Here is a 20,420-nt window from a genome sequence, read left to right as displayed (position 1 = left end):
TTTCGGAGATCGAGATGGGAACTCAATGCCACGACCAGAGAGACTAATGTCTCTGAAAGAGAGAAAGACCCATCCTGGGATTGTAGTTTAATTGGTCAGAGCACCGTCCTGTCAAGGCAGAAGCTGCGGGTTCGAGCCCCGTCAATCCCGACCTAAGATCCAATTTAATCGATCAATTAATTTCTCCTCCTCCACTGACGCGCTAAAGTTTAGGAGTTACGGGGCGGATGTATCCAAGTGGTTCAAGGCAGTGGATTGTGAATCCATGATCCGCGGGTTCAATCCCCGTCATTCGCCCATCAAGAAAAGGGACAGGAAGATCCCAACTATAAATATTTATATGCAAGAGTCAATTCATTGGATGGATGTCTGGGCGGTTGAAAGAGTCGTTCTTGAAAACCGAAGTCTTGCATAGTAAGACTGGGGGTTCAAATCCCTCTCCATCCGTGCTTTAGCGGGGTAGAGGAATTGGTCAACTCATCAGGCTCATGACCTGAAGGCTACAGGTTCGAATCCTGTCCCCGCCTTAGTGAAAGGCAATTAAGGTAGTGTTCTACACTGACTGACTTGCTAGAGTAAGGTCATTTACCCACTTTCTTTCTTGTTCTACAAGGGTCCAAGAAAACGGATGTGCGCGCTAACGCGCAACGAATTTATAGGTAGGAGTTGTTGCTTGTTGACTCCATATTTTTCCTTTGAATTTATCTTAGATTCCACGTACCCGAAATGGATCCGATCAAATATTTTACTTTTTCCATGATCATCTCTATTTCAGGTATCCAGGGCATCCTCCTTAATAGACGAAATATTCCTATAATATCAATGTCAATCGAATCAATGGTACTAGTAGTGAATGTGAACTTTTTGGTATTCTCCGTCTCTTCAGATGATATGATGGGTCAATCATTTGCTTCATTGGTTCCAACGGTGGCAGCGGCGGAATCCGCTATTGGGTTAGCCATTTTCGTTATTACTTTCCGAGTACGAGGAACTGTTGCGGTTGAATTCATTAGTAGCATTCAAGGCTAGACTCCGACATAGGAGTTACAAAAGACAAAGTTGTCATTTCTTCCTTCTTCAGAATCGCTTCCTATTGGTTGAGTGATTTCGCATTCATTGCTACTCTCTTTTTTTTTAGAAATGTATGGAAAAAATCCAAGATTTGAGCTTGACTATGAAAATAGCCCATTAAATACTTCGGAGTGGGAACCGAAAAAGGAAAAGGAATAGGACCAAAAAGGTATCTAGTTGGAAGAGATTCATTCTAAAATTAGATCCTTGGAACTTCGATATATTCTCCTCTTGGATGGTCTGGCTCATACCTTCACTCGGAAGGAACTGAAGCTCTGGAACGGTAGCAGGAACTGGAACGAGAACGGGAACTTGAAAAGGAGCAGGAAGGGGAATCAGTTGCCAAGGGTCTCCTGTTGGAACCATTTATCTTCTTTTATCTTTGGTCATATCTGACTTTCAGCTGGGACAAAGCAACTCAAGAGAGGTAGGCAGTCAATCGACCGGGAAGAGGAATGACACATGTCACACTAGTTATACAAGTGGAAGAAAGTAAGTCAATAGTTCCAGGGAAAGTCGATCCGGAAGGGAGTAAGCGACAGCTGAATGGAGATGATGTCTTGAGCATCCTTTTTCTTTTAAGAGAGCGAAATTACAGGGAAGGTAGTAGGGATTTTTGCGCTAATGAATCTCGAATAAGGTTTTGCTTTCTTGGTATATCGAGCCTTGAACTCAACCGATTGCCGCCACTGCTGCCCAATGCTTAATCGAGTCTTTCTAGTATAATCCGTTGGGCGCTTCGAAAACTATTCCAAAGTCACCGGTTGAAGCCTTATTAATGGTTGAACGAGTCGACTGTCCAAAAATGTCCTTTAGGGAAGAAGTTTACTTGCTTTCGACTTAGAAGGATTTTTTGGCGCTCAGTTAGTTATATTCATTTGTTTATAGCAAATTGGTATCATCCTCACATCATAGAATGGAAACTCTCTTAATAATTAATTTATTCATTTAGTAAGAATATATAAGATGGAAGATTCAGAGTTTGGATCTCTAGCGGTGGTCTTGTAGCCTTTCGAGCTGCTAAGCCTATTATAAGTTCCGTTGGGACATTTTTTTGAGAACGTTCTGGTGTAGGAGATTGCTGACCGGGGAAGAAGGACTCACATTGTTAATGATGCCCGACCCCGTGTAGAAACAAAATAAGTTTCAGAATCCATCGATAGATCAAAGTCCGACACGTTGTTGTATACTTGGGATGCTACACTCGCTGTTTTGAAGCGGTAGTTGGAGGACTCGCATGCCTGAACTTCATTCTATAATCTTCTTCTTGGCTGGGTCGCAAAAGGTGCGAAGGAAAGAGAGTTCGGTTCTCACTACCAGAAGAGCACTAGGATCGAAAGGGGAATAAGTAGTAGTTTCGCTTCGAGAATAGCCTACGCGCTGGTTAGTTCCTTCCCGCTTGTAGAGCCAGATATGGAGATGGAGTTGGTGACTCGGCTTTCTATAACTTGTAGGTTGAGATTCTCTCTCTGCTCCGCCCCGGTCCTCGAGTTAGGCTGAACCGGGATCAAGGTGCTCCGACAAGAGAAGTTAGCGATCCATCACGTGTCCAAGGCCTTAACCTGCATATTCTCTTTGAGAACCTGTTGACCAAGTGAGATGCTTGCTCTTTCAGTGGATTAGGGTCCCTCTGATCGTCGATCTCGTCGAATCTGATGCGGAAAAGGGACAAGCATCGGATAGTATGAGAACCTTCGTGTTAGCACACTATAGTTTTATTGGTGAATCTAAAGGTCTCGCTAAGCGAAGCTATAGGAAAGAAGGCGCATAGACTAGCCTTTGTTTGATATCTGCATTTCTCTCAATTGACTTTCTATCTTCTACTTTACTACGAGGCAAAAGTGGGACCTAGCTGCGATCTTTCATCCTCCGCCCTAAATAAAGTAAAGGTGAATAACCTACCTAAGTATGCTGGATCATTCTGTATCTAAAAATCTTTTCTCATCCATCTCATGGGGAATCTCGGAAACCCAGTTTTTTTCTCTTATTGATTTAAGTCAGTTTTTAGGGCGAAGGTACATAAGTTGCTGTTCCAGTGGGATGGCGTTCACTCTTTGTCCCAACAACAACAGCAAGAGATTTTTAGGAGAGGTACGCTCGTAGAAATGGATTACTTCTTTTAGGTGGTAGGAGGTGCTGCTTTCGAGACTCTTGGTAGGCATTACTCTGCTACTACCACACTTTGCTCGCCGATCCGAAATGTTGGGGAACGCCCATAAGCCTTTGATCCGTCGATGAAGTTTCACCTGCAACCGAGTGGGGGGTGGAGGAAACCCGTACCTCCGAACTGATCCAGTGAAGTAGATGTCTAATCGAAGAGGATACCAGACAAGGTTGGTAACGGGACGGAGGCTAAAGTTCTTAGTCTGCGCATACGTCTTTATCGAGCGCCAACACTAGGCAAATACACATCAATACACCCAATAATTGAGGGATAAGCTTAATCGAATAGTGACGAACGTGCAAATTCTTTATCATTATTGGCTCGGCTTCCGCTTATAGAAGCGACTCAGAAAGGAGGAGACCAAAGAGTGGAGACTAACTAAGACTCTTACATAATCGCACTCATCTGCTTAATCGGTGTGAACCGCATAAACCGTTACCTTTGTTAGTGCATAAGTGGGATTTCACTGCTGTCGGCCCCCTCCCCATTACCCCCTGTTGGCCATGATGAACGGCGAGAAAATGGAGTTGATTCCCCTTCCCTTTTAGAAAAAATAAAGTCCCCTTGGGCCTCGCTAAACAAGGTAAGAAAAGAAAGTAAAGGCCCTTTATTAGTGGCGTTGGTAAAGTGATTCTTCGTTAGGTGCTCTCGGAGCGGAAATTCCTCGGTTGATATCTTAGATAGGGTTCTCTACCAAGTGTAATAATGCGTGAAACGTGAGTGAGGCTTAACATCGGAGCAAGTTCCTACATTTGACGAGAATGAAGCAGAGCTCTTGAGAACAGTGCAAGCACAAAAGAACTTTTAACGAGGAATGGAAGGTTCTTTCGAACCGGTGATTGGAGTAGAAAGATTGGTTACTTTGAACCAGTTTCGTTACATAGATTGGTTTGTTCAGGCGGTCTAGCATCGGGATAAGAACAAAATAAGGGTTTGAGATGGGTAGATCGATGTCTAGCCCCGCTCTAACCGCTGAGTCAAGTAGGTCCTTAGTCTAAAGTCGAGAACAAAAAACGAAGCATAGACCGACCCTTTTTTGGTCGAGTTGGGTTCCTGAGCCCTCAATACTAGCAGGAAGGAGACAGGGCTGCTAACCGCACCGAATGAACTCTTTCATTTTCTTTTATTCCACTATTTATCTTGTTGGCTTCGTGCAGATAGATGTTTGCCGGGGGAGATTTGTGCTCCTTGAGGTATGCCTCTCCCAGTGGGTTTTTCTCTTATCTGTCTTTTCTATCCAGTTCCCGCCCTATGGAATGCAGTCAGAAAATCTGCTTCTTTGCAACGCAATAAAGAAGTTTCATAGTTTATCTCGGCTCATGCGTTCATTGATTCTGTCAGGGGGTCTGCATTGACTATTAAGCCTACGCCCTCCATTCATCTTGATCTCGCCCCTTTACTCGTTACGCTATTCGAGGATGTAGGTCGGAATCTGGTTCGAGAAAGAGATCTTCTTAGATACAAGTCATCGCCAACAATCTGCTCTTATCCTTGGTGTAAAAGGGCGAGTTCCTTTCTGGTCTTTCCCAAAGTCTTGATTCTCATTTGATATCTCCCGCGACAAAAGTTAAAGCAGTTGCTTTTTTTATCTCGCCTGTCGTTAGTCCGTCTAGCGCCTTTTGGTTGGGGTCCGTTAGACCGCTTGGGTAATATTTGAGAGTCTCAAAGGAAGTCAACGTGTCCGCTATTCTTTTCCCATTAGACTTGTTTGTAAATCCTTTGCTCTTTTTACTTCTCTCTTCCAGTTCTCTCCCTCTACTTTATTTGAAAGGGGGGGGAGAAGAATATTATATCAATAATAATAAATAACAATTAAGTTTCAAAGGGTTTGAGCTTGGAAGCAACCTGCTATCTATCGATAGGCGAGAAAAGACTGTTATTGGCTGATTCACTTACATATTCTATTATGGCCGATTTGGAGACGTCAGAGGTCCTAGCTTCATTCATTCGTTAAACGTTGGGGGATAACCATTAGCATTGAGATCAATTACCACACCACCTATATCATACATACGACATTACACGACGCGAGAGTGGATGGTCAACACACCTCATATGTTCCGCTTGCAGCCAATACAACCACAACTGTCACTTGCACGAGATTCAACAACCGAATCTACTGGTAGTACCGAGGGGACGACATCCTCCTAATAAAGTTAGCAGTACTGAACAACCGAGTCATTGGTCCGGGGAAAGAAAAGGACCGCCTTTGGTACTTTGAAAAAAAAAAGAACTCGCCGGAACAAAGGTTCTTTTTTTCCTTATATGTATAAACTGACATCTCATTCCCTTCGTCTTGGATCCATTTCAAGGAACGGGGATCCCAATGCTAATGATACGGATACGTCGGGCAAAGCCCCAATCTCTTATATGCATTTCTTTCCACCGCCCTTCGATAAGCAGCACCGCGCATTGACCTAAAGCTAGGTCTTGTCTCCCAGCCCGCTCCTCCACAAATAGACTAAGCATGAAAATGTATGCGGTGCAATGAAAGAACTTGACTATGTGTTGTCCCTTGATCAGTTGGTAGAAAATCTCTTGCTCCTTGAAGGACTAATCTGGCTAGGGACGAGGGAGTAGCTCGACCAACGGGAGAGGAACTCAAAGTAGAGGAATGCAAGTTTAAATCTCCACTAGGGATGCGCAGAAGCAATGGGATCACTGCCCTAAGCTACGCAACCTATCCTGGCCTATCCCATCGGTCAAGTAAGAGGGAAATAAGAAAGAAAGACCTCCGACCATGAAATAAAGGATTTTGAGCTTAGCTTTGACCGTGGAGAGATCTACAAAGTCTTATTCAATTGTCACGAGCCGGACTTGAACCGAAAACTCTGGATGAACACGCAGCGAAATACATTATTTTTATTGTGATTATACCCGGTTCTAAGGATCGGGAAGCCTTCCTATATCTCTCTATAGGGAACGGGTACAAATGAATTCATCGTATATAGTTTCACATTGGCTACCTCTTCAGAACACGAACAAGATTGGGAATGCCATCATTAAAGCAAACAGAGCAATCGCTGCCACCGTTGGAACCAATGAAGTAAATGATTGACCCATCATATCATCTGAAGAAACGGAGAATACTAAAACAATCATGGGATCCAGAATGCCGTCTCTTTCTGATAATAACGACTTCTCGTACCAAGCCTTTGGAGACTCCTTAGTATGCTTTTGTATTTGCTTATGGAAGTAGCTTCATTCCCATCTACCGTCATATTAGCCATAATCTTGTATTCTCCTTCAGATGAAACTTGAGGTAGGCCCTCACTAATGTAGATTCCCTTGATCTCTTGACGAATATGTTCCAAGAGATATAACTGCTGATCCACGGCATCCATGATCTCTTGAGTCATGGGCATATCAGGCATCCCTGGCGTAGATGCTTCCACGTTAGCAGCCACGTCAGGAATTTTTTGCACTACGGTCGCTGAGCTCGAGACATGGGGAAGTACGTCGGTTAGGACTGTATTATAGAATGGTTGAGCAGCTAGTAAGAGTTCCATCAGATAGAGTGTAATCTATGACCAAAAGTCAGACAATGAAAGAGATTTTAGTGACTCAACTGAAAGGAGAGGATCTACAATCAAGGTGACAGGATTCGTACCTATGTCCCTCTGTACCTAAAACAGATGCGCTGACCAGACTGCGCTACACCTCGTCTCTCACCCTGCAGGAACTTGAGGAAATCCGTCTCGCCTGCTGCTTAGAAGTGGATTTGAACCACAGACACAAGGATTTTCAATCCTTTGCTCTAACCAGCTGAGCTACCCAAGCCACTTTCTTTCCTAAAGTTTTCTTCGAGCGCTTTACAAGGAGTAGCTTGCTCGTTTTCCATTCAACCGGAGGAAATGGGATTTGAACCCATGATACAATAATCTTGTATGTTGATTTAGCAAACCAATTCCTTAAGCCACTCAGCCATCCCTCCAAGTTTTGTTGATCGGAATTGGATTGCCAGGTTGGCTGCTCTCTCAGTTCAAGTTTAGTACTCTTAAGATAAAACGACCCACCATAGGGAATTCTACCTGCTCTCTCAGTTCAAGTGCTCTTAAGATAAAGCATTTCTTTCTATACGAGTTTATTCCGCTACGAACTAGATAAAAAACAAATGCTATCCAGTAGAGACAGCTTCAAGCTATAGCTTTGCTTTGGAGATGGCTTCTAAATGAAGAGAAAGAGTTCAACTTTATGGCGAGTCAATCTGGAGTAAAAGGATTTGAACCTTTGCATGCCGGTATCAAAAACCGGTGCCTTGCCACTTGGCTATACTCCAAGTTAAGGTCTGAATTCCATGAATCTTTCGGGACTGTGGAACTGGATTGCGAGACTCTTCTATTATATGACATTACTTCTATGGGCTATCTATCTATGTAATTGATATCTATTCATGTAATTTCCAATATAAAACTTGAAGACGAGCGCTCGTCGCTATTTATCTCTCTCCAGAAGTCACAATGTACGAGAAGAGAGTGATCCTGACTTCTTTCTGTTTCCGCTCCTACTCTTCTATAGCAGGATTTTCCATATTCCATTCTTCGTGACAAACAAGTAAGTAAACAACCTGATCGGAGCTAGATATTTGGATCATCTGGTAACTTTCAGTTAGTTAGAGTCATTATATAAACAAATAGAACATAAGCTCTACCGTCCACTTTTGGCTCTCGATAGATTATAGCTTTCTTGCCCGTAGAGGTACTGAAAGTACTCGAAGCATATGGACCTAGCCCACCTAATCCAAAAGAAGACCATGCTCCACTTTGAGTCTTATTTAACACTTTACCCATCTCCTTGAGAGACAGATTCCATTAAACCAACTGTGAGATACGCCGCTACTAGATCAACTGCTTCAATTGAATCAACTGCGAGCCGTCATTCAGATCGAGAGAACTTATAATCAAGTTGACCAGTGCTAGTTCCTCTGCTCTATCACACCCAACTGTGACCTGAATTCTTCTATGTATAACTTTCAGTTAGCTATAGAAACTATATAAAAAATAGAGCAAGAGAATAGAGACAATTTCCTTCTTGAACTCATTTTACTTTGTCGACTTCTTTCGTTATTCAATCACATATCCAACTGAGACCACTCGACCGATCTCATCACTTGAAAGTGTCAAAGTTGGTGATTCTGCTGGGGCGTGAGCTGCTCTGGGAGAACTCATTGAATATAGTATAGGGAGAGATCTAATTGACTAATGGACTAAGAAGGAGATATATAAACAAATAGATCAGGCGCAATGGTGCTTACTAACTTTCTTATCTGGGCAACACTAAGAGCTAAACCTCGCTCAAGATATATAAGGTGTATGCTACATAGAGACCTTTTTTTGGAGATCAGTGCCCGCTAAATTCTATGTTATATAAACAATTTAGGTACATAGAAAGTCACTTACTTCTAGTTGCTTTCTCTCCACTCCTCTTCCATTCAGTCGAGTCTCTTCCTTTCCGAACAAGAAAGTAGCTTTCATTCTCCTTATTTTATAAAAGACAGTTCCTTCGGACCTGACTCTAGCAAGTAAGCAATTAAACTACCTTTTTTTGACGCTCAATTTAACTTCTGGCATGAGAACTTGAGATGAAGTAACAACACTTGATATGGAGTAACAACTATACCTATCTATGCAATTAGTGAACAAGACGGACGAATGCCATTCTCGAGATATCCTTTGACTATCTTTCTGACCCACTTTGAGCAGTCGAAATTTAATCAAGAATCGAGTTTACTCTACAGCAGATGAGATACGAAAAGTCTTTTATTTTGAGCTCTTTTTATAGCTTATCAATAACGGTTAAAAGCTACTATTGAGAGCCTCTCTTCATGGTCATGCTTGTGAAAAAAAGGAAAATCGCGAACATTCCACCGATCAATCAATAAGTTCTGCTAGGTTCTTAGTAGCACTACCTTCTTCTTTACTTTGTTTATCTTTTAGTCTTCTTTCTACTTTATTTAGTTTTTAGTCTCCTTAATTGCAGGAAGTTCTTCAAAAGTATGAAAGGTAGGAGGACTTTGGACCATCCATTCCAGTGTGGGTGAATTCTCTTTAACAACCCAATTTAGTTCACTTGGAGCAGATTTTTTGTCACCGCTTAAAGTGATTGCGACGACCACGAAGAAACAACAAATCCCAACTACAGATATATAAGAGCAAGAACTGTTAATGGCATTCCATCCAGCTTAAGCATATGGATAATCTGGAATACAACGTGGCATACCTGAAAGACCTAAGAAATGCATTGGAAAGAAGGTCGAATTAACCCCGAAATAAGTGATCCAAAAATGGATTTTGCCTAAAGTTTCAGGATAGGTTCGCCCAGAGATTTTTCCAACCCAAATAGTAGAATCCATCAAATAAAGCAAAAAACGATCCCATAGACAGTACATAATGGAAAAGTGCAACGGCATAATAAGTATCATGTAGAGCGATGTCTAGCCCCGAATTTTCCAAGATAATTCCAGTGAGTCCTCTTACGGTGAACAAGAAGATGAACCCTACTGCAAATAACATGGGGGTTTTGTATTGTATCGAATCACCCCACATAGTTGCGATCCAACTAAAGGTTTTTATTCCAGTAGGGACAACAATGATCATGGTAGCTGCCGTGAAATAGGCACGCGTATCAACGTCTAAGCCCACAGTAAACATATGATGAGACCAAACAAGAAATCCAAGAACACCTATACTGATCATGGCATAAACCATGCCTAGATACCTGAAGACCGGTTTTCCCGAAAAAGTATAAACGATATGGCTGATGATTCCGAAACCAGGCAGAATGAGAGTATAGACCTCTGGATTCCCAAAGAACCAAAAGAGATGCTGGTATAAGATAGGGTCTCCTCCTCCAGCAGGATCAGAAAAGGTTGTATTAAAGTTTCTATCGGTTGATAACATCGTAATTGCACCTGCCAGTACCGGGAGAGATAATAAAAGGAGGAAGGCTGTCACTAGAACGGACCACACAAAGAGGGGTAATCTATGCATAGTCAGTCCACGCATGTTGAAGATAGTGGTTATAAAATTGATAGAACCTAAAAATCGATGAAATACAGATAGATGAAGACTAGAAATTGCTGAATCAACAACTCCTCCAGAATGACTGGTATAAGGGAGAAGAGACTAAGGAAGGATAGACCGTCCACCCAGTACCACTACCTACTTCGACTAAGGATGAGCTTAATAGGAGCAAGAGACTTGGTGGCAACAACCAAAAAGAGATATTGTTTAGTCGTGGAAATGCCATGTCAGGTGCACCTATTAGAATGGGAACAAACCAATTAGTGGAGAAGAGCCATCGATTCAGATTTGTCATAAAATAGAGACTGAATGATTCTCCCTAGACAGACATCTTCATAGTTATTTTAAATGATCGTTGGAATTGATCCGCTACCGACATCTGTAGGTGTTTCGAAGAAGAAAACTTTCTTTTTTTCATATGCCTGCAACTGACACCTGTAGGTGAAGAAAACTCTCTTTTTCTCGCATGCCTGTAGAAGAAGAAAACTCTCTTTTTCTCGCATGCCTGCAACTGACTGCGCATTGTTTTTCTGTTGGTTGTTGACCAACGAAAGGTTGGGAGTTTACTGACTTGGAAAGAGACAGATCAATGTGCTTGGCCGATATATGAAATTAGATACTTGATGTAGATATATAGAAGCATTCAAGTAGATACAGATCAATATCGTAGAAACATTAGCTTGTGAAATAGCTACTCCTAATTCCAGACCTGTCAATGTGAGAACTATGAATAATGGGCCTAGATCACCTATGAAGAACAAGAGATCGTTCAAACATAGCATTTTCCAAGCAAAGCCACTTAAGATCTTAACAAGGCTATGACCGGCCATCATATTAGCAAATAATCGGATTCCCAAGCTTAATGCTCGAAAATAATAAGAGATTAGCTCAAGGAGTACTAAGAAGGGGGCTAATGCGAGAGGGACTCCTGCAGGTAGCAAGAAGCTTGAGAAATGAATCTCGTTCCTCTAAAATCCTACGATTGTGATCCCGATGAAGATCGAAAACGAGAGACCCAAAGTGACGAGGAAATGACTTGTCACTGTGAAGCTATAAGGTATCATACCCTGTAGATTACGGAATAACGAAAAAGTAAAAGTGACCAAGATGCGAGGGAAAAACTTTTGTTTCACATTGCCAGACAGACCTCCAATCTGCTCGTTTACCAGGTTCAGTACGAAGCCATTGATTTGCTCGACCAAGGATTGCCAGGCATTTGGCACTAAGTTGCCTCCTCCATTTTTGGTTACAAAATGAACTAGAAGTAGGGCCAAACTGAGAGTGAACAACATAGACAAAGATGGATTTGTGAATGAGAAGTACAAGTTCCCTATCTTCATAGGAATGAGAGAAATAATGGAAAATTGCTCAAGTGAGTTGTGTACCATTCAGATTTTGCATTTTCTCTTCCTCTTCTTGCTCTTTTAAGAAAGACTTATAAGAAATGACCGGTTGGATTTGTCCAACCAAGAAAGACATTGGAAAGATACTTACTTTTCTTTCTCTTCCAAAGCAAGTCATTAGCGACCTTACCTACGATTAATCGAGAAGGTTGTTTACTGGCTTTCTTTAATAGGGGAAGGAAGCATAATTTCAGAAGAACAACTACCAACGAAATGAAAGCAACTAGGATCGACAAGAGCTAACAAACACCAGCTGCAGGATATACCAACAGCACCAGCTTAACAGTTGGTTTGGTAGGGAAAATGACCGATCTGAAACTGAAAGCACATTTTTAGGAGGTTTACAAATTCAATAAAAAAAGGTATGTTAGACAACGTTCCCGCCCTCAGTCAATCAAAGACTGGACGACACTGTATTGAATCTGAGTCCATGTGCTGTCTCTGAGACTATTGGCAGAAGATGAAGCATTGAGTTGAGTTCTTCCCGTTCTCTTTGTCAAGAAATGATATTGATGAGACTGAAAGCGAGATCCTTCGGTTACTCATCCTCAATTTCCATCATCTTTTATCATACGTAAGTACGAATTTCAGGAGAGGCTCTTTAGAGACTCGATTGAAAAGAGAGGGTTCCACGGGAAGTTTGACCGTGGAGAGGTCGAAGAAAAGACTCGGGATGGATTTAGGAGTCTTTGTGCGAGCCATATGCGGTGAGAGTCGCACGTACGGTAACGAGGGGGGTTCGCGTCTTTGGACCTAAAGTCTCTTTAGAAAATCATATGTCCTACATGTGAGGGCCTACCCACCCTATTTTTTCCATGATCTATGGGTCGACTGGAGCTACCCACTTCGATCAATTAGCCAAGATTTTTACCGGATACGAAATGACTGGTGCTCCATCTAGTGGTTTTTTTATGGGTATTCTTGTTGTGGCAAATGTTGCAACAAGTACGATGACTATCTTAGTAAAGGTTTGCAATCAGATTGAATGACACACCTAAGTAAATACTTATGCGTGATGATTGGAATGTATGTGGGATGTTTGCAGCTAAAGAACATATGTAAGATAAATATTTGGCTTTCTACTTTGTGTCTATCCTTAGTGGTTCTTCCAAGGCGATAATTGGAGTAGGTTTTGTGGGTATACCTCTTGTAAGCCCTCACGAGACTATAACTCGTCCACTAGGGACACCTAGGGGTTTAAAGGCCTGTTATTCATGCTAAGAGTAACTGTATCCTCACGACATGGAGTTGTTGTATTTAGTATTAGTTTTATTTAGTTTGCTCGAGGACTAGCAAAAGCTAAGTGTGGGGGAATTTGATAAGTGCATAATTCAGATGATTTTAGTATCCAATCCATACTTGTTTTAGCTATTATTCTTGCATGTATTCGTATTATTACTCTTATTTTCTCTTATTTGACTCTAATAGGTGAATCATCCAAAAAGGAGCTACAAAGTGCTGAAAATATCTAAGAAGAGAAGTATCCCAAGTATCCAAGCGCCCAAGTCTAAGAGAAGTGGAAGAAATGCGACGAAAAGGAGCAAAACGCTCAAAATCAAGAGAAAGGCCAAAGACCAATCTTAACTCATCCAAAGTAAGTATTTATCATCATCATCTTGAATATAATTGAAAGATAAAAAGAATGCCAAAAGAATGAGGTCATTCCGAGTTCGGATGAAGAAGTTGTGGCCAAAACAGTTTTTATTGAATACCGAAGACAGTGAAGTTCGCATACCGGGTTCGTAGACTTAATTCCGAAAATTTCTGCTGTATTTTGAAGTTTGCGGACTGGGTTCGCGAACTTAGGTAGTAGGAAACGTGTATTTACACTTTGGAAGGCCTAATGGCACGTTTGGAGTCGTTAGGTCATATTTTTGGGTCGGGTTCCTAAACCTAACTAAATACTTGGAGACCAAGTAATGTAAACCTATAAAAAGGTATTAGGTCCTGGAATCGATCATCTCATATTATACTTTTGTTCTTCATCAATATTTTAGGGTTTACCCCTTTAGAGGGAAACCGGGTAGTTGTGTAATCATGAGAAACTAAATCCTTTGTTGATTAAGGATGAATTCAATGTTCCAAGAGTGAAGCTTTATTAATAATACAAGTCTATTTGAGGTTTTAATCATCATCGTTTGTTTTCACTATATCTAGGGTTTATGATTGATTCTTAGATTGGTTTGGGTGCGCCAAAATTTGTTGGGCTGTCATAGGCTCAACAAATTAATAAATATATTTCCCACTAATTAAGTGGTAATATAGCGGTAGTAAGAGATCGTTCCCACAGAGAGCTGTATAATTGATAGGTTATTTGAAATAGCAAAATAAAGTAAATAACAAAGGGGGTTTTGGTTGTAAGATAATTATAAAGACAATAAGAATAAAGGGATGATTAAGGAATCCTTCGTTGTTACCAAGCGTTAACAGGATTAGAATACTTATCTATCTTCCGTTAGAACCATTCATCACCAACCGTAGAATAGCAGGTACGCTTAGCTATCCCCAAAACTCCTTGTATCACCGGATAATAGGTACGCTTAGTCATCGGATTCTATTCAACTGAGCCGCCTTGAGGTACACTTACAAGGTGTAACTCAATGAACGCTTTAGGTTTTGTGAATTTAGGTTTAATTCCAGCAGTTAAACTCAGTACGCTCGGCTCACTTACTGGTGTTGTTTCCACACACGATTACTTTACAGAATCCCCCTGCAAGGTCTCATGTTATCTACTGTGTAGGAGATGCACGATAATTACGGATCGCTCAACTCACTACTACCAATAGACTAATCTAGTTGCGCACCCAAACCAATCTAAGAATCAATCATAAACCCTAGATATAATGAAAACAAACGATGATGATTAAAACCTAAAATAGACTTGTATTATTAATAAAGCTTCACTCTTGGAACATTGAATTCATCCTTAATCAACAAAGGATTTAGTTTCTCATGATTACACAATTACCCGGTTTTCCCCTAAAATATTGATGAAGAACAAAAGTATAATATGAGATGATCGATTCCATGACCTAATAACTTTTTATAGGTTTACATTACTTGGTATCCAAGTATTTAGTTAGGTTTGGGAACCCGACCCAAAAATATGACCTAACGACTCCAAATGTGCCCTTAGGCTTTCCAAAGTGTAAATACACATTTCCTACTACCTAAGTTCGCGAACCCAGTCCGCAAACTTCAAAATCCAGCAGAAAATTTTCGGAATTAAGTCTGCGAACCCGGTCTGTGAACCCAGTTCGCGGACTTCGCTGTCTTAGGTATTCAATAAAAATTGTTTTGGCCACAACTTCTTCATAAGAACTCGGAATGACCTCATTCTTTTGGCATTATTTTATCTTTCAATTCTATTAAAGATGATGATCGAGAAATCTTTAATTTGAATGAGTTAAGATTGGTCTTTGGCCCTTCTCTTGATTTTGAGCGTTTTGCTCCTTTTCGTCGCATTTCTTCCACTTTTCTTGGACTTGGGCGCTTGGATACTTGGGATACTTCTCTTCTTAGATCTTTTCAGCACTTTGTAGCTCCTTTTTGGATTATTCACCTATTAGACGCAAATAAGAGAAAACAAGAGTAATAATATGAATACATGCAAGAATAATAGCTAAAACAAGTATGGAATGGATACTAAAATCATATGAATTATGCACTTATCAAATTCCTCCACACTTAGCTTTTGCTAGTCATTGAGCAAACTAAATAAAACTAATCCTAGATACAACAACTCCGTATCGTGAGGATACGGTTACTCTTAGCATGAATAACATGCCTTTAAACCCCTAGGTGTCCCTAGTGGACGAGTTATAGTCTCGTGAGGGCTTACAAGAGGTATACCCACAAAAATTACTCCAATTTCTCTCCTTGGAAGAACCACTAAGGATAGACACAAAGTAGAAAGCCAAATAATTAGCTTACATATGTTCTTTAGCTGCAAACATCCCACATACATTCCAATCATCACATATAAGTATTTACTTACGTGTGTCATTCAACCTGATTGCAAAACTCTACTAAGATAGTCATCGTACTTGTTGCAACATTTGCGACACTCGCATACCGGAATCACATGGATAGATAAGAAAATGGAAATAGAAAAGTGAAGTGTGCAAATGTTGACTAAAGTGAAAGATGTTACCCACAATACTTGTGTGAATGTCGCCAAAGGATTCTTATTTATAACGCAATAGTTGAGAGAAGCACCCATTTAACTCGACCACATGATTAGATATTGTTTATGGGTGAAAATTGTTTCTGCGGTTTTTGGTAAATGTGGGTGTGGATGAGAAACGAATCTAAACCCTAAACAAATGCACTGCACGGGAGTGTTTTTGATTCGAGAAATCAATCTGTACAACTCTGGCCTAAACAAAGAAATGTTCGTTCCAAACTTGCTTCGGTCACAAAGTGAAGGAAATGGGGTTGATCTTAGGTAGGGAAGCGAAGAAGGTGTTGGCTGTGTATGACTTGTATCAGAAAGCTAAACTGGCTTGCAGAATGTAAGCTATCAGTTCTGGTGTTTGGATACGGTTGTATCAACACTTGGTTTCTGTCTTGTCTTGGAAATAGGGAGGAGAACCTATTTATACAAGTCATTAAGCCTTACCCACGTCTCTCGTGGGAAGTGGAGGAAGCAGAGTGATGGAGTAGTGGAGTCGCGTGTGTTAGTGTCACACGATCATTCTTGCCCACTTCTCTCATCATCACTAACCGTCCATGTCTTCCTGACACGTTCTTGTGATGGTGTGTTGTGCGTTGCACGATGTAAACCGCCAGACCAATACCCCAGTATGTATCCCCCAGTTTGTGACATGTTTGATGTCTCGAATATGTGGATCGAGGGACCCATAGAAAGTAGCATGTGATGCTAGATTAAATAACTAAGTTATTTAGGAAGTCGATATTTATGAAATATCGTGTGTATTTTATGCATGTAATTCATCGAATATATTCAGCATGTATGAAGCATCATTGTTTTGAGTCTTAACGGAGTAAGTCATGAATTAAGCGTCTTAAATTACCATCACGTCCATCCATCTTCGAGTGATCGTTTGGAGGTTGTACAGGTAAGCCCTGACTCGTCCGATCACTCCGTGTGGAAGAGTGATGGACGGTGATCATGGTGATGCCTGACTGGTCGCCTAACTCCTGTCTTAGGCTGTCCGTCCAAGTTGGCGAAGTTGGACGGACGAGATGACTTGCGACCGTCGGATTAGGGTTTAGGAGGTGCGCAAGTACCCCTTCTCATCTTGGTCGAATCCAAGCATGGGAGAGGCTTTTGGCAAAACCGATCGGGTATGCGTATAGACGGCTTGCCAGCTCGTTTCTGTACCTCACTGTCCCATGGAGATGTGATCTAAGCCACTCAATTTTTCCGGCGAAGTTGAGTGGTCGAGATCGTTTTGCGATTTGGAACGCACGACCATGCCTAGTTTGGGCACACGAATCGAGGCACCTAGTCATGGTCGACCTTGGAAGATTGGTCACACATGTAGACGGGACCACGGTGATTGTGTTGGCATGCTCTGGGACCTTTGAATCTACATCTACACCCTCCATCTATGCCTGCAAAGATGGATGGTTGAGACTGATTTGTGACACATATGATGTGTCGCAAACCCAATTAGGGTTTCACGTCCATACTACTTTGGTTGGACGAATTAGCAAGCCACACTCCTCTTTTGGGGAGGCCGACCATGTGGGGCCCACATTGGGCCGGTGATGAACACGTCAATACCTGCCTGACGGCTATGGGTCCGATCTAAACCATCCAATCATGCCGATGAAGTTGGATGGTCGTGATAAATTTGAGACCTTTAATGGAATTTCCTGCGACCCTTTAAGCTTTCACGTCGGCCCAACTTCGGGCAACCGTACATGGTTCTGTGGCTAGGTCAGGGGAGGATCGATTATGCATGCATGAAGGGGGACCGTCGGTGTGCAGGAAAAGATTTTTCCAACCGTTCATGGTATAATCCACGCCGTCCAATCATGCTGGTGAAGTTGGACGGTCGTGATGAATTTGAGACTGCCGCAGGCGGTCTTGTGCGCACAAGCTTTTCCAAGCTGCTCCACACCAGCCCAACCATCCCATTCTAGGATGTTGTTCGGTGGCCGTTTGGGAGGCGTGGTATGTATTCGACCTACCAGGGCATAAATGGGCCCGCTGGTGGTCATTAACGTTGTAGCCTGCTCCTGCTGAGGATTGTCTAGGCTGGTTAAATCATGCGGCCAACTTACGTGGTCGTGATTGTTTCTGAGACTGATATGGACAGTCCAGATTCAAATATGCTCAATCGGGCTAGTATAACACACCGAGAGATGTAACATGTACGGGTATTTCGTGTATGCTTCATTATTAACACTTGGAGATTCGTGTTACTCTGCTGAGAGCAACACTCAGTCGTCATGCCGCACTAATAATGAGAGTTCTGCAGGAAATACAAGGATAAGCATGCATTAATAATGCTATAAATTCAAAGGGTACATGGGATTGTTGCCACATGCTCCATTCTAGGTAAATTATCGAAGTAAAGAAGTATTCATCATTTTATCAGTGGCTTTATCCTTTGCAGGATGTCAGCGCATAAATTTGGTTTCACAATTTTAGCCCTGAACTAAAATCCACCATCAACATTAAGTCCCCTGCCTAGCACATAATGCTCGAACGTGGGATTGTTATGCCTGCCTTGCTTGAACGTGGGCTTGTTATGCCTGCCTTGCTCGAACGTGGGACCCGCTGCGTGCCTGCTTTGCTTGGGGCCGGCTGTGCCTGCTTCGACCAATCTGGGCTGGCTGTGCCTGATCAAGCGGGACCCGCCGTATGCCGGCTTTGCTTGGGGCCGGTTGTGCCTGCTTCGACCAATCTGGGGCTGGTTGTGCCTGATCAAGTGGCACCCGCCGCGTGCCTTCTTTTTCTTGGGGACGGCTGTGCCTGCTTCGACCAATCTGGGGTTGGATGTGCTTGATCAAGTGGGACCCGCCGCATGCCGGATTTGCTTGGGGCTGGTTGTGCCTGCTTTGACCAAACACCATACCTGTTGCCTCACCCCAACACCAGACTTTCCCCTTGACCAACACCGGCCTTGCTGATTTGACGAACCCCGACCTTGCTGTCTTATTTCGACCGGCCTTGTGACCTTGATCAACACCGGCTTCGTGGACTTGACCAACACCGGCTTTGTTTGCTAACGTGGCTTAATACTAGCCTTGTTTGCTGACGTGGACCAGTACCAGCCTTGTGACCTTGATCATCCTTGACCAATACCGGCCTGACCTAACCCAATATCGTCCTACTTGCGTGACGTGATATCAGTCTTTCTTGCGTGACGGGATATTAGCCTTGCAATCTCGACCAACACCGGCTTTGCGGACTTGACTAACACCGGCATCGTTTGCTGACGTGGCCCAATACCAGCCTTGTTTGCTTTGCCCAGCCTTGTGTATTTTAACGTGAATGTATGTCATGTCGTGCGTGACTACACATCCCATGCGTTTTCATACAAGTACTGACTCCCCCGCATTTATTTTATTGTAGGTTGAACAAAAGGGGTCCTGCTAAGATGTCTTCTGGGGATAATGCTGATGCCAAGTCAGGGAGTGTTGATAGCTTCAAAGCTATGCTGAACATAGATGATGAGTTGTTCACCGCGCCCTTTCAACTATCTGAAAATATCCGTTCCACAAGATAACCCTTCTCCTATCGACTTCAAGGTTTGTCATGCTCCGATGGGCCCTTATGAATGATGGATGAGACGTACGTTGAGCAATGAGTACATCAAAGATAACTGGACCAAAGCGCAGATTATTGATGTAGCTTGCGTGTTGAAACGGCTCGAAAGGATGTTAAAGTGGCTTCTGGTGCGAACGTTGAACCGGCTCCTGGAGAGAGTGTTGAAGCAGGATTATGAAGCGAACGTGGGTCCCGGAGAGCGTTGAGGCGGCTCTTGAATAGACCATTGAAGCAGCTTCTGAAGCAAATGTGTAGGTGGCTCCTGGAGAGAGCATTGAAGCAGGATTCTGAAGCGAACGTGGGTCCCGGAGAGAGCGTTGAGGCGGCTCTTGAATAGACCATTGAAGCATCTTCTGCTGGAGGGAGCGTTGAAGTGGCTTCCTCTTCAGTTTGATTTACTTTTGTGAATTCCATGCTTCTTGATTGACCATCTCTCTCGTGTTGAAGAAGTCCTTGACTGACGGTGAAGGAACTTCGTGCTGAGCCTCAGTCCCCAAGCGTGGTTTACATGGTTCTATCTTGTATGCCCGATGGGTCTTTTATACGTAATGGTCGTTGATATGGTGAAGCTTTGGATGGTATAAATCGACAAGCAACAACAGTTCTTGGCAGCAGCTGTGATCAGAAGAGACTGGCAGGGAGAGGCGTGGTGGCAACTTGTACGAACTTGGCACCCTCTTAAGTCCCAGGTGCAATCTCCTTTGGTAACATAACTACTTTTTCCATGGGAGACAAATTCTGAAAGCGTCTCTCATTGATGTAATTACCGTCGATCCTGATATGGAATATCTTGGACGTTGTTTCATTATTGCGGCAGTCGTGCATGTGGTACTAGAGTTGAAGTTGGCAATTTTGGACGCGCAGGATGTTGTATCTCGGTGGCTTTCCTCTTGCTGCTTCAGCAAAACTGGTTCTTTCTAGCAAGGCAGATGTTGTTGTAGATGAGCGTTCAACAGCTTCACGAAGTCCAGAGAATGACCAAAAGCGCAGATTCTCCAACATAGCACGATAGA

At 42.5% G+C, this 20,420-nt stretch overlaps 2 non-coding genes and 1 pseudogene across 2 annotated transcripts; 1 reads left to right on the top strand and 2 right to left on the bottom strand.

Moving 5' to 3' along the window:
* The first annotated feature begins 453 nt into the window (after window positions 1-453).
* Window positions 454-527, top strand: TRNAM-CAU. The gene has a single exon. It is a non-coding gene; the product is annotated as a tRNA-Met (tRNA).
* Window positions 528-6,941: 6,414 nt separating this feature from the next.
* On the bottom strand, window positions 6,942-7,015 carry TRNAF-GAA. The gene has a single exon. It is a non-coding gene; the product is annotated as a tRNA-Phe (tRNA).
* A 2,522-nt stretch (window positions 7,016-9,537) lies between these two features.
* LOC113279090 lies at window positions 9,538-10,552 on the bottom strand (annotated as a pseudogene).
* Between the last annotated feature and the right edge of the window lie 9,868 nt (window positions 10,553-20,420).

This window comes from Papaver somniferum, chromosome 5 (assembly GCF_003573695.1).
Source record: "Papaver somniferum cultivar HN1 chromosome 5, ASM357369v1, whole genome shotgun sequence".
In the NCBI taxonomy this organism is placed as follows: domain Eukaryota; kingdom Viridiplantae; phylum Streptophyta; class Magnoliopsida; order Ranunculales; family Papaveraceae; genus Papaver; species Papaver somniferum.
The sequence above is the reverse complement of the archived record's forward strand: the minus strand, read 5'-3'. Positions and strand labels throughout refer to the sequence as shown.